Source organism: Arvicanthis niloticus, chromosome 5 (assembly GCF_011762505.2).
Source record: "Arvicanthis niloticus isolate mArvNil1 chromosome 5, mArvNil1.pat.X, whole genome shotgun sequence".
Classification (NCBI taxonomy): Eukaryota; Metazoa; Chordata; class Mammalia; order Rodentia; family Muridae; genus Arvicanthis; species Arvicanthis niloticus.
Window position 1 is genome coordinate 31,136,286 of NC_047662.1, and position 12,822 is coordinate 31,149,107.

Consider the following 12,822-nt stretch of genomic DNA (forward strand, 5'->3'; position numbering starts at 1 on the left):
TTCATTTCAAAAGTTTATTATACCTAAAAATACACTGTCCAAACAAGTGCTGAGCATCTGGGAGCAGCCATGATCCCAAAACCCAGAACTTGAAGCTCTGCAGGTGTGGTGACACAAGACTCTACCATTAACACCTAAGAGTATGAGTCAGGACTGAGACTTTGGGAGTAATGTGAGCTGCAGTAGGAGCCTGTCTCAGAAACCTATATATGCATGAAAATATTACTCAGGCTATATACAGTGGTGTGTGTGTGTGTGTGTGTGTGTGCGCGCGCGCGCGTAAAACTGGAAACCTCAAAAAAACAAAACAAAACAAAAAACTGGAAACCTCATTCTGGTGATGTAGCTCTGTCTCACATGGATGACGCTATTAAATTAGAATTTTACACAAATGGGCATAGTGGCCAGCATAGGCTATATAAACATTTGAACTTTTTTTTTTAAATATATAGAAAATGTATGTGAACTTCTCATTAAGATCTAGGCTTTATTCCTAAGATATATTTCCTGCAAATATTCCAAAATCTAAAGAAGAGGAGTGAGGATTCAAGAAATTCTAGTCTCAAGCACTTTGTTTTAGTGTCTGTCTTTCCCTACACACAAACCTCATGAGAACAAGAACTTTAAATGGCATCTAACATGGCACAGACTGAATGCTCAATACAGTCTGTTAAATAAACACAAGAATTCAAGGCATAGATAAGCAAAACCCATGTGCTTCTATGGTCCTGGCTGTCTAGTTAGGAGTTTCCTGCCCCTACAGCTGTCGCCAAGCTATCTTACATCTCTGAGTTTTAATCTATGAGTAGCTTATTGAAGTCTAACACAAGGGGCTGGAGAGATAGCTCAGTGGTCAAGAACACTTGCTGCTCTTACAGAAAAACTGGGTTTGATTCCCAGCATCCATGGGGCAGATTATAATCCCTTATAACTCCAGTTCCAGGGAATCTGATTCTCCCTGCAGGTATCCGAAGGCACCTAGCACTCACATAAATACACATAAAATAAAACATCTAAAAAAATCATTTAAAACCTATTATCCCTTAACAGGAAAATATAAGTACACGTAAAGTTTTTGCATAGGTATACAGATGTTGGGTGTGACGGTGCACACCTGTACTCCCAGAGTTTGAGAAGCAGAAGCAGGATCACTAGAAATTCAAGGTCAGCCTAGTGTGCTTCAAGAAGGTTTTAAACCAGCTGGGTGTGGTGGGGCACACCTTTAATCCCAGCACTCCGAAGGCAGGGGCAGGCTTATCTCTGGGAGTTCCAGGACAGCCTGGTCTACATAGCAGATGCTAAGGCAGGTAGGACTACATAGAGCTCCATTACCCCTTGCAAAAAGTTTCAAATCATCCAGGTCTATATATAATTGTATAGTGAGACCTCGTCTCAGGGAAAAATAAGTAAGTAGATAAACAAATCCATAAATACATAAGTGGCTGAAGAAATAGCTCATCAGTTAAAAGCACATGCTGTCCTTGCAGAAGACCTAGGTTCAGTTCCTGGCTTACAAATGGCTGATAACCTTCTCTAACTCCAGCTCCAAGAGATCTGACACTTTCTTTGGCTTCCTAAGCACTAGGCACGATGTAGACAAACACTCGTACACACGAAATAAAAGATAAATAAGTAAATAAAAGTTAGCACTGTGAAGCTAGGCAAAGGGGAGAGTCCTGGAGTACAGGAGCATCACACATGAGTAACGGGCCTCCTGCTGAGCCTACAGGACAGACCACAGCTGTTCTGTGAAGGCCAGGATGACACAAGGTGCTCTGTCCCCAAAATCAAAACACAAAGCTGAAGGATTATTCGAGGTAACTGTCATGGCTCAAATTATGTTAAGTGAAAATAAAACACAAAAAGCGCTGACTCTGGAATGCACAAGGGGTAGAGGAGAAGCCAGTGAGGTGGGAGTCAGGGAAGTGTCTCTTCCTCCTTTTTTTTTTTTTCCTGTTTTGTAGCTATTTCCACAGCTACAGCTGCTGGTGATGGTAATGGTGGTCTCTGTGTGTGTGTCTCTGTGTGTGTGTCTCTGTGTGTGTGTCTCTGTGTGTGTGTCTCTGTGTGTGTGTCTCTGTGTGTGTGTCTCTCTGTGTGTGTCTCTCTGAGTGTGTCTCTCTGAGTGTGTCTCTCTGAGTGTGTCTCTCTGTGTGTGTGTCTCTGTGTGTGTGTGTCTCTGTGTGTGTGTGTGTCTCTCTGTGTGTGTGTCTCTCTGTGTGTGTGTCTCTCTGTGTGTGTGTCTCTGTGTGTGTGTCTCTCTGTGTGTGTCTCTCTGTGTGTGTCTCTCTGAGTGTGTCTCTCTGAGTGTGTCTCTCTGAGTGTGTCTCTCTGTGTGTGTGTCTCTGTGTGTGTGTGTCTCTCTGTGTGTGTGTCTCTCTGTGTGTGTGTCTCTCTGTGTGTGTGTCTCTGTGTGTGTGTGTCTCTCTGTGTGTGTCTCTCTGAGTGTGTCTCTCTGAGTGTGTCTCTCTGAGTGTGTCTCTCTGAGTGTGTCTCTCTGAGTGTGTCTCTGTGTGTGTCTCTGTGTCTCTGTGTGTGTCTGTGTGTCTCTGTGTCTGTCTGTGTGTCTGTCTCTGTCTGTGTGTCTGTCTCTGTCTGTGTGTCTGTCTCTGTCTGTCTGTCTCTGTCTGTCTGTGTCTCTGTCTGTCTGTGTCTCTGTCTGTCTGTCTCCCTCCCCGCCCCCTATGTGTATATTTGGTGTATGTGTGTGTTCCTATGGTGTTCACATATGCACATGGAGGACAGAGGTTAACATTAGGCATCTTCCTTGATCTCTTTGTGCCTTAAAAAAAAATTAAACATTTATTTATTTATGTGGGTGCCACCGACTCCAGGTCAGAGAACATCTTGCAGAAGTCAATTCTTTCCTTCTACCGTGTGGGGCCCAGGGACTGAACTCAGGCTTGGTGGCAGGTGCCTTCCCCTGATGAGCCATTTTGCCATCCTATGACTTCATTTTCTGAGACAGGGCTCTCCTTGAATGTGAAGCTCATAGACGTAGCTAGATTGGTTGGCTTATGAGTCTCAGGAGTCTTAAGGACTTGAACACAGATCCTCAAATTTGCATTTTATAGCCATTTTGCCAACTGAGCCGTTTCCCTCAGCCCCCTGAAATTTCTTGATTAAAAGATACATTTAAGCCAGGTATGGCAGCTATATTCCCAGGACTTGGGGAGCTGAGGCAGATAGACTGTCATGAGTTCAAGGCCAACTTAAAGTAAAAAGTGAGACTATTTTTTTTTCTTTTTGTAAAGATAATATTTAGAGAATATAATTTGTGATGAATTTGCATGTAGAAAAGAGAGGGAAGAGTCAAGGATGGCTCCCAAGTTTATGGGAAATCTGAACAGTTCGGATTCACCTAAACATATGATATCAGCTGGGCATCTGGCATATACCTTTAATCCAAGTCCTTGGGAAGCAGAGGAAAGAAGATCTCTGCAGCCGGGCAGTAGTGGCACACGCCTTTAATCCCAACACTTGGGAGGCAGAGACAGGCGGATTTCTGAGTTCGAGGCCAGCCTGGTCTACAGAGTGAATTCCAGGACAGCCAGGACTACACAGAGAAACCCTGTCTAAAAAAAAAAAAAAAAAAAAAACACTCTTCATTTGAGGCCAGCCTTATCTACATATTGAATTCCAAGACTGGGAGCACTACAGAAGACCCTGATTTAAAAAACAAAAACAAGCAGGGTGTTGTCCCAGCACTTGGAAGGCAGAAGCAGGTAGACCTCTATTCTTTCTGAGTTCAAGGCCATCCAGGTTTACAGATTGAGTTCCAGGCCAGACAAAGAGCTAGGGGAGAAAGGGTAGAAAGCCTGTCTTGAGAAAGCAAACAAACTAACAAACAAATGAGAAGCTTCAAGATATCAGTTAGCCTGGAGGGGAGGGTGAGTGCCTCTAGGAGACTATGTATGGCAGTATGGCATCTTAGAAGCTGCTGGGACAGTCAGGATGCAAGATTTAAATAGTGTCTTACAATGACAAAGGGTCTCACATAGCCCAGGCTGGCCTTGAATTAACCATGCAGCCAAGAGTGGCCCTGATTCTTGGATCTTCCTTTTATGCTGGAATTCCACAGGTACGCACCATCACACCCATCTTTGTTTAAGCTAGAAACACTATGGAAGCACTTCCCAGGGGCAGGAGGCTCTAGATTCACTTCAGCACCATTAAAAAAATAAAATAAAGGAATAAACAATAAAGGAAGCATCAGCAGGGGAAATGGCTCAGCGGAGAAAGTGCTTGCCGTGCAAACCTAATGGCCAGAGTTAAATCCTCAGAACCCACAGAGAGCCAGAAGGAAAGAACTGACTCTACAAAGCTGTCCTCTGACCTCCACACACGTGTGTACTGTGCCCTTCCCCCCAAGCCTTGAACAGGCCTCAGAGACCTTGTTTACCACAACAGACCAAGTGATAGGATCTAGGTGGAGTTACCCACCTTGGCTGCCCAGAACAGAGAAGCAGAACTGCCCCTGGGCTTGCCTTGAGACATCTCCTGCCGGGACCTGGAACGGATTATGGATTATCCCACCCATCTGAAACCAGGAGGGGTTGTGGGTTGGGTCTTCCCTTTAAATTGAGAGCTGAACATTAAAGCTTTGAGCCTTGATCAGAGAACTTTGTCTTGGCTTCATTTTTTCTCTCCCTCTTTCATTCCCAGCCCCCTTTCAGGTGAACCCAGTTGACTTGTGGCTGCCGGCGGCTACAGTGTAACCCCCATATATGTCAATAATACAATAACACTAAACAAGCAATTCATAAATAATAAAATAATCAAAACAAAGGAGAGCAGTATTTTAGGAGATAGAAATGAAGTGAGGGCTTGGAGCAGGGGCTCAGCAGGTAAGAGCACTGACTGCTCTTTCAAGAGACTGGGGTTCAATTCCCAGAATTCACATGGCAGCTCATGACCATCTGTAACTCCAGTTCCAAGAGATCCCATACCCTCTTCTGACCTCTCTAGTTACCATACATACATGTAGGCAAAAAACGCTTGTGCATATGAAAGGAGTAAATCTAAAAAAGGAAATGAAATTAGGGCAATGAATGAATTCTCCAAACAGATGTCTAGAGGAAACCTTGAAGCCATGTATAAACTGTGTAAGTCACTCCCTAGCCCTTGGCCTTGATTTCCTCAACAGTAAAGCGGAAATAAGATGGGAGACCATAGATAAACCTCCACACAGTCCCAGACACACAGTGAGCACTCCCGGGACAATGGTTACTGTTGGGTTGTTACAATGTAACATTTTCAAGGATGCTGTAAGCAGAGAAATACGCCCAGAATTTAGGCGAGTCTGGGAGAAAACAGTGTCCTGAATGTATGTGTGTGTACTGTAGGTGTGCCTGTAAGTAGGGCTCATGTGTGTGTGTGTGTGTTCCTATGTTAAAACAGAAAACTGCAAAGCAGAATAGAGACGTCACAGAGATCCTGCCACACCACTCTAGAGTATGACATTTCCAGAAATCATTTTTCTAGTACTATTATTTGAAAATAATGACACAAATCCGTTACACAATGTAGTGCTGGGCGCTATTCTCAGCCTGGAGAGTCACAGGCCAAGATCACGAAAGACAGCAAGAGTGAGCTGAGACTTAATAACTATCTCTTTGCTCTCACTCACGCTGCCTACAGTGATGCTAATAATAACCATCACTGACATGCATTGAGCTTGCATGCATCACTTCCCTGAGCCCTCTCAACACCCACAGTGTGCGCGCGTGGAGTAACATCACAGCTGGGGAGCGGGGAGAGTAACTGGGTGTTGGCCTGACCACTGGCAACAGGTGGGAACCTGGCAGCATTGAAGTATGCTGCTCCTAACTCTTGTAAGATAACTTGCCACAGGGAGTGAACTTGATTGACAGCTGTCATTCCTTTTTGAGGATTGTGTCCTTGCTGAGGCTACGATTTCCCCCAGCCTGCTCTAGCCCATGCTGGGCATAGGAGAGATCTGAATGGAGCTATTTCTTTACAGAATGGGTATCTAATAGTTGTGCCTTCCTTGTGGAGGCCATATCTACCTAGCAGCAATCTCAAGATCCAGTTAGGTTTGGATGTACCGAATTGAATTCTTTCTTCCTGTTTTCTTGCTTAGTTCTCAGGTCTATATCATGGCCATGATCTGAAGACTCTGTCAACTTCCCTCTCCCTTCCCTCTTTATCCTTCCCAGCCATTTTTTCAAATAAATCTTGAGCGTATCTAATCCTACCTGTCTGCTTCTGGGAGGGCCCAAACCAGCATACCTGCCATATGCTATATGCTATGGTTTTAGTCATTCTGCCTCGAGTAGACAGCCTTGACAATGCATTTGCACCCCCAGATTCATTTCATGTCAAGAGAACATCTGTTGGGAAACCTAGTCCTAGACCTTGGGAACAGAACCTCTTGTCATCATCTAATGTCCATAAGCAGGGACATATTTCTTGGGAGGGAAGAGGTGTGACCCTAGGGCAGTGGTTCTCAATCTGTGGATTGAAACCCCTTTGGGGGACACAGACAACCCTTTCACAGGGGCCGCCTAAGATAGTCAGAAAAGGCAGATATTCACATTACACAGAAAACACATTACAATTCCTAACAGGAGCAAAATTACAGTTATGAAGTAGCAATGAAAATAATTTAATGGTTGGGGGGTCACCACAACATGAGGAACTGTATTAAGGGGTTGCAGCATTAGGAAGGTTGAGAACCACTGCTCTAGAGAAAGGACTGCAGATGGGAAGCTTAGCTTCCTGACCCACAATCTGACTGTAATTGGGAAAAGAGGTCCAGAAAAAAGAATGCTTCAGTAGGCTCTGATGGCTAAGCCAAGTCAGCCCTCAAGACTCAAAAAGGTTACTTTTGCCAGCCTGGATTACATAGTAAGACATAGTCAAAACAGGAGGGAAAGGAACATGTACGTGTGTGTGTGTGTGTGTGTCCCTCCCTGTAGTGCGCACACATGTGCATATGATGCTAGAATGGCTTTGAGGCTACATCCAGTCCAATAATGCCTCTCTACTAAGGGAAGGTCCAAGAATCCAGTGTTCAGTCTATAGAGCTGGATGCCTCAGCTGGTCTTTAGTATATGCCAGAACTCTGATGGAGTATGTGTTGAAGTTTGACCTGTTGCTATGTACTTCAATGCTAAACTCTGTACCCAAAGGTCTAGTTTTGAGTGAATTATTTTGTGGCGTAAACCTTGTTCCTTAATTTAAAACTATTAGTTAAATAAAAATGGCTACAGCCAATTACTGAAGGAATTAGAGGAAGACAGGTCTTGAGTTACCTGGTCAGGGGTTACAGAGCAGGGTGAGAGAAGAAAGGACATGGAGGGAGGAGGAGACCACCATGAGGGGAGATGGACCCTGAGCACAATGGCCCGGAGAAACAGCAAATATTTTAGGTACGCCGCTGGGGAGGTAGCCAGGCCAGCAGTTAGAAAAGTAGATTAGGGGTGACCCCTCAGTAATTGTCAAAGCCAAGTAAAATAACCCCCATCTGAGTGTCATTCATTCACAAGCTAGACAGGGATAAGACTAAGTTGGTATAGGGTAGGCTCTTAGGCCAGTGAAGAGACGGACTTGGTAGCGAGAGTGAGAGCTGGCAGGCCCAGAGCAAGCTTCCTTCTTCCATGTTCTTTACATGGGCTGCTAACAGAAGGTGTGCCCCAAATTAAAGGTGGTTTTCCCACCTCAAACTGTCTGGATTAAAAGTAGGTCTTCTCACTTCAAATGGTTTAATAAAGAATCCTGGCCATGTAGTGGTAGTACACGCCTTTAATCCCAGCACTTGGGAGGCAGAGGGAAGCAGATTTCTGAGTTTGAGGCCAGCCTGGTCTACAGAGTGAGAACAGCCAGGGCTACACAGAGAAACACTATCTCAAAAGACAAAAAAAGAAGAAGAAGGAGAAGGAGGAAGAGGAGGAGGAGGAGGAGAAAAAGAAAGAAAGAAAGAAAGAAAGAAAGAAAGAAAGAAAGAAAGAAAGAAAGAAAGAAAAGAATCCCCCCAGCTAGGCATAGTGGTATACACCTTTAATCCTAGTACTTGGGAGGCGGGTAGATCTCTGTGAGTTCTGGGCTCTGGGCTGGCTTAGTCTGTATAGTAGATTCCAGGATTGCCACAGCTATAGAGTGACATCTTGTCCAAAAAAGAAAAGAGAGAGGGGTGGGGAGAGGGAGAGAGGGGGAGAGGAGAGGAGAGGAGAGGAGAGGAGAGGAGAGGGGAGGGGAGGGGAGGGGAGGGGAGGGGAGAGAGAGAGAGACAGACAGACAGACAGAGAGACAGACAAAGAGAGAGAAAGAGAAAGAGAGAGAGAGAGAGAGAATCCCTTTTTGAAATACTCAGCTGCTTGGTGGGTTTTAGTAAATTCCAGATGTAGTCAAGTAGACCAGGCTAGCCTTGAACTCACAGAGGTATGCCTGCCTCTACTTCCAGGGGCAGAGATTAAAGGTGAGTGCCACCATACCTAGAGCCTCTTCTTTATCTCCTGACAAAACCAAAATTCTATAGCCAGGTATGATGGCTCATGACTTTAATCTCAGCACTCAGAGGCCAGTAGGACAGCCAGATACACAGAGAGACTTTGTCTCAAAATAACAACAAAAACCAACAGTTTGTGTCAAAGAGAAAGATCACTGTAGCTTTCTTAAGATAAGCATTATAGGGTGCCTCAGTAGCTAAGAGCACTGGCTGCTTTTCCACAAAGAATTCAAGTTCAATTTCCAGCACCCATATGGTGGCTCACAACTGTCTGTCACTCTAGTTCCAGGTGTTCTGGTGCCCTCTTCTGGCATCTACGGGCACAAGGCATGCATGTGGTAAACATACACTCAGAAACAAACATACACATAAAACAATAAGTACATTAAAAAAAAACCCAATTTTTTTATTTATTTAAAAAAGATAAACTTTATAGAGAAGAGATCTCATGGACTATTAAGAAATGCCATTTGTGCCAGGTGGTGGTTGTGCACACTTCTAATACCTGCACTCAGAAGGCAGAGGCAGGTGGATCTTTGAGTTAGAGGCCAGTCTGATCTACAGAGTGAGTTTCAGGACAGTCAGGGCTACACAGAGACCCCACCCTCCAAGAAGCTATCTGTAAAGGCCACCCCTCTCTGGATCTAGACTCACAGTTTGATACATTTTATTTTCTCTGAGCACTTCTTTCTCTTAACCTCATTCTAAAGCTACATGAAAATATCTCTATTGTACTAGTTACAACTAGAATTCCTTTCTGTGTCAAAGCCATGAATCCAAGTTTGACCTGAGTGGAGGTCCCTAAAAATTTAGAACTTCTTGAGCTGCTTAAAGCTGACCATGTAGAGTTGACTGTCCCTCACTGCTGACATCTGTGGGGGCCCACACTGGTGAGCATTATGACCCACTTCCCTACTGACCTATCTGCATGTCACCTTGAATTTCTTTGCCTATTTTTTCTGGCCAGAGAACTGTTTAGTGTTTGGTAAATGCCACAAGTAACAAAGGTAAAAATCCCCTAGATTTATCTGTACCCTCTCTTGGGTCAGATGGAATGGCACATAGACTTTCGGGGGTACAACATTATAAGGACTAGTACCCCAGATGTTCTAAGCCACTCTCATGCTCCTTCCCTGACACAGCAAGATACCTGGCTCCAGAATAAACCATCTTTTATCTCCACTGAGGTAAGCCTGGTGTTTTCACCCTGATGGAAGTCATTCTTAGCCACATAGTTTTCATGCCAGTCTTAAGCAGGCAAGCAAAGTTGGAAACTTCCTTAAATTTAACTGCTTAAGCCCCTCCCCTTTGAATTCCCTTAGTGTTTATATAACTTTTGTAAGAACAAACAGACTCTATCCTGCAACTCACAAGGCTACCAGGAGATCACATTGCCACTCTGGTCTCCTTCCACTGTGGGTGCTGTTTATGCACTGGGAATATCATATCCAGAACTTTCCATCTCAGGATGGTCTCCACAACCCCAAACCCAGCAGGAGCAGGGAAATAGGTGTGGACCACTGAGGCAGGAGATTTGCTCACACTGTGAACCCTGAGATTGTGTTTTTGACTGTGTTTCTAATTGTGGTGTGGTTTAGCCCTTAGTACACACCTTTAATCCCAAACAATGAAAGCAAAGTTAGTTTGTAGAAGGAAGCATCCACGTTTGAAAGCGATTGTTGACTCGAACAGCAGAAACAGTGACAAATAGAGATTTGACAGATTGGGATACGCCCAACTCTCACAAGAATCGAGGGGAAAGGAAGGTAAGCTACGAGGGGGCTGTGCAGAGAAGGGGAGGCAGTTTTACCTGGACAGTTGTACAGAGACAGACAGGTTGCAGTTAGACACAGAAGACAGAACAAGCCGGAGAATGAGAAGGAACCAGAAGATCAGAATAGATTGCTAAGGTTAGTTTGAGTCCAAGCAGTGTAATTTAGGAGAAGACGAAAGAAAAGTCAGGTTGGATCAGTCATCATGGAGAGGAGATTTGAGCAAGAACAGCTGAGCTGACCAGCCAGAGTTCAGAAAGAACTAGAAAGGGTGAGCTTATTCAGCAGCAAGTCTCAGAGACTGAAAACATTCTAGGCCTAGATTAGACTGTACCGAGGCTAGAAGCTTCCAGGACTAGGCCTAGGTTAGCAGACTGAGTAAGCCTTGGAGACAAGAATTACTACAGGAAAATAAAGTTAATTTTACAGACAGACCACAATGGTCCACTTGATTCTCATTCTTCCAATGCTCCCTGGTCCTGGACAAATTGCAACAGTTGAGTTTATCTACCTCCATGGGTTTTGTTTTGGGACCTAGAACCAGACAATATTTTGTCCCATAAGATAGTGGTATGGGCTGAACACAATAGGTTGGTTTTGTAGACAGAAAAGGGCTGAGAGAAAGAAGGTTAAGCACACAGGTTATTTCAAAATAATTGCCCTTTCTTGTAAGGTAGAGAGGAGAGAGTTGGGACAGCTGATTGGTCAACTCAGCTCACCTGTTATTTTGTGTAAGGATTAATTACAGTAGCCTAGCTACTGAAACTGGCATGTTTAGGGTATTTGGCTCTCGATTTTTTTTTTAAGATTTATTTTTTATTTATATGAGTACACTGCAGCTGTCTTCAGACACACCAGAAGAGGGCATCGGATCCCATTACAGATGGTTGGTTGTGAGCCGCCATGTGGTTGCTGGGAATTGAACTCAGGACCTTTGGCAGAGCAGTCAGTGCTCTTATTCGCTGAGCCATCTCTCCAGCCTGGCTGTTGACTCTTTAAAGCCAGCTTCTTAGGCAAACATAAAAAGTTTAGTTTCAACTAGGGGATATGGACCTTTAGCATGAGTGGCCCATTTTTACATTTTGTCTAGACGGTTGGAGCCCATTGTAGGGGCTTATATCAAAATAATGACCTTGCCCGTGCTTTTGTGTATGTGTGTGCCTGAGTGTGCACATGTGAGTGTGTATATGTGGGGGTCAGAGGTCAACCTTAGGGTATTGTCCACCTTATTTTATTGACCTGAGATTCATGATTAGGCTAGGCTAGGTAGGAATCCACCTGTTTTTACCTCCCCAGGGCAGGGATCACAAGGGCCACCATGCCCAGGCTTTTTCCATCTGTTCTGGGGATCAAACTCTGTTACAGGCTTTTTGAACCCCTTTCTAGTTAGGGTGTGGCTCAGCCCTTTGCACATACCTTTAATTCTTTTGCTGGAATACAGATACATCCTTAGAACTCACATACAATGAACCCCAAACAATGAAGGTAAAGTTAGTTTGTAGAAGGAAGCACCCATGTGTGAAAGTGATGTCTAATTGCGTGGCAGACAAAGTGACAAATCAGAAAAACAGTTGACAGAATAGGATACGCCCAACTTTTAGGGGAGAGAGGGAAAGGGAAGCTACTTAAGGGACAGACAGTACAGGAAGAAGAGAGTGCAGTACAGGAATACAGCAGTGTGCATGGAGAGCAGCCTAGAGGAAGGAGGCAGTTTTACCGGGACAGTTACAGAGAGTCATGTTGCAGAGAAAGAACAAGCTAGACACAGGTAAAGTCAGAAGGAGCCAGAGAATGAGAAGGAGCCAGAAGATTAAGAGAAGATTGCTAGAGTTAGTTTGAGGCCAATTCAGAGGCCATGAGAAAAGCCAGATTGGGTAAGTCAGCTGGGAGAGGAGTTTGCGTCAGAACAGTTGAGCTGAACCAGCCAGCTAGATTTCAGAAATAACTAGGAAGGGTGAGCTGATTCAGCAGCAAGTCTCAGAGGCTGAAAACATTCTAGGCTTAGATTGTATGGAGACTAGAAGCATCCAGGACTAGGCCTAAGTTATCAGATGGAGGCAGTAAGCCCTGTAGACAGTAATTACATCAGGGCCACCATTTTACCAAGAGACATCATCCCGACTGTAGTGCCTTTTTATAACATGCCCTAGGGTCACCATTCCCTGAAGGCATTGCATGACAATCCTATTGAAGGGAGAGCCACCTCCACTTTGCTTTTCTCCTTCACAGTTGAGTTGTTCCTATGGTCAGTTCCAGTATATCCATCACCCTAGACTACAGACCACACCAAGTCATCGTCACTGTCTCTGTGGGTGTAGCTTTGAGGTAGGGTGTGCACTTGGCGTGGACCAGACAATGCTCTGTGTATCACTATAGCCCACTGTTAACACAATAGCATGGGTGTTTGCTGCAGCCATCGTGGCTGGATGAAACAACAGCCACATAGGTTTGGGAATCACCAAGGGGGAGAAGGTAGACATGGCCCCGTCAGAGGTCAGTGACCGAGATCAGGGAGTACCCAGAGCCATGGCTACAGTAGCAGTGGCACCAGCTGGGTTCAGTGGAATGTGAATCCATCAG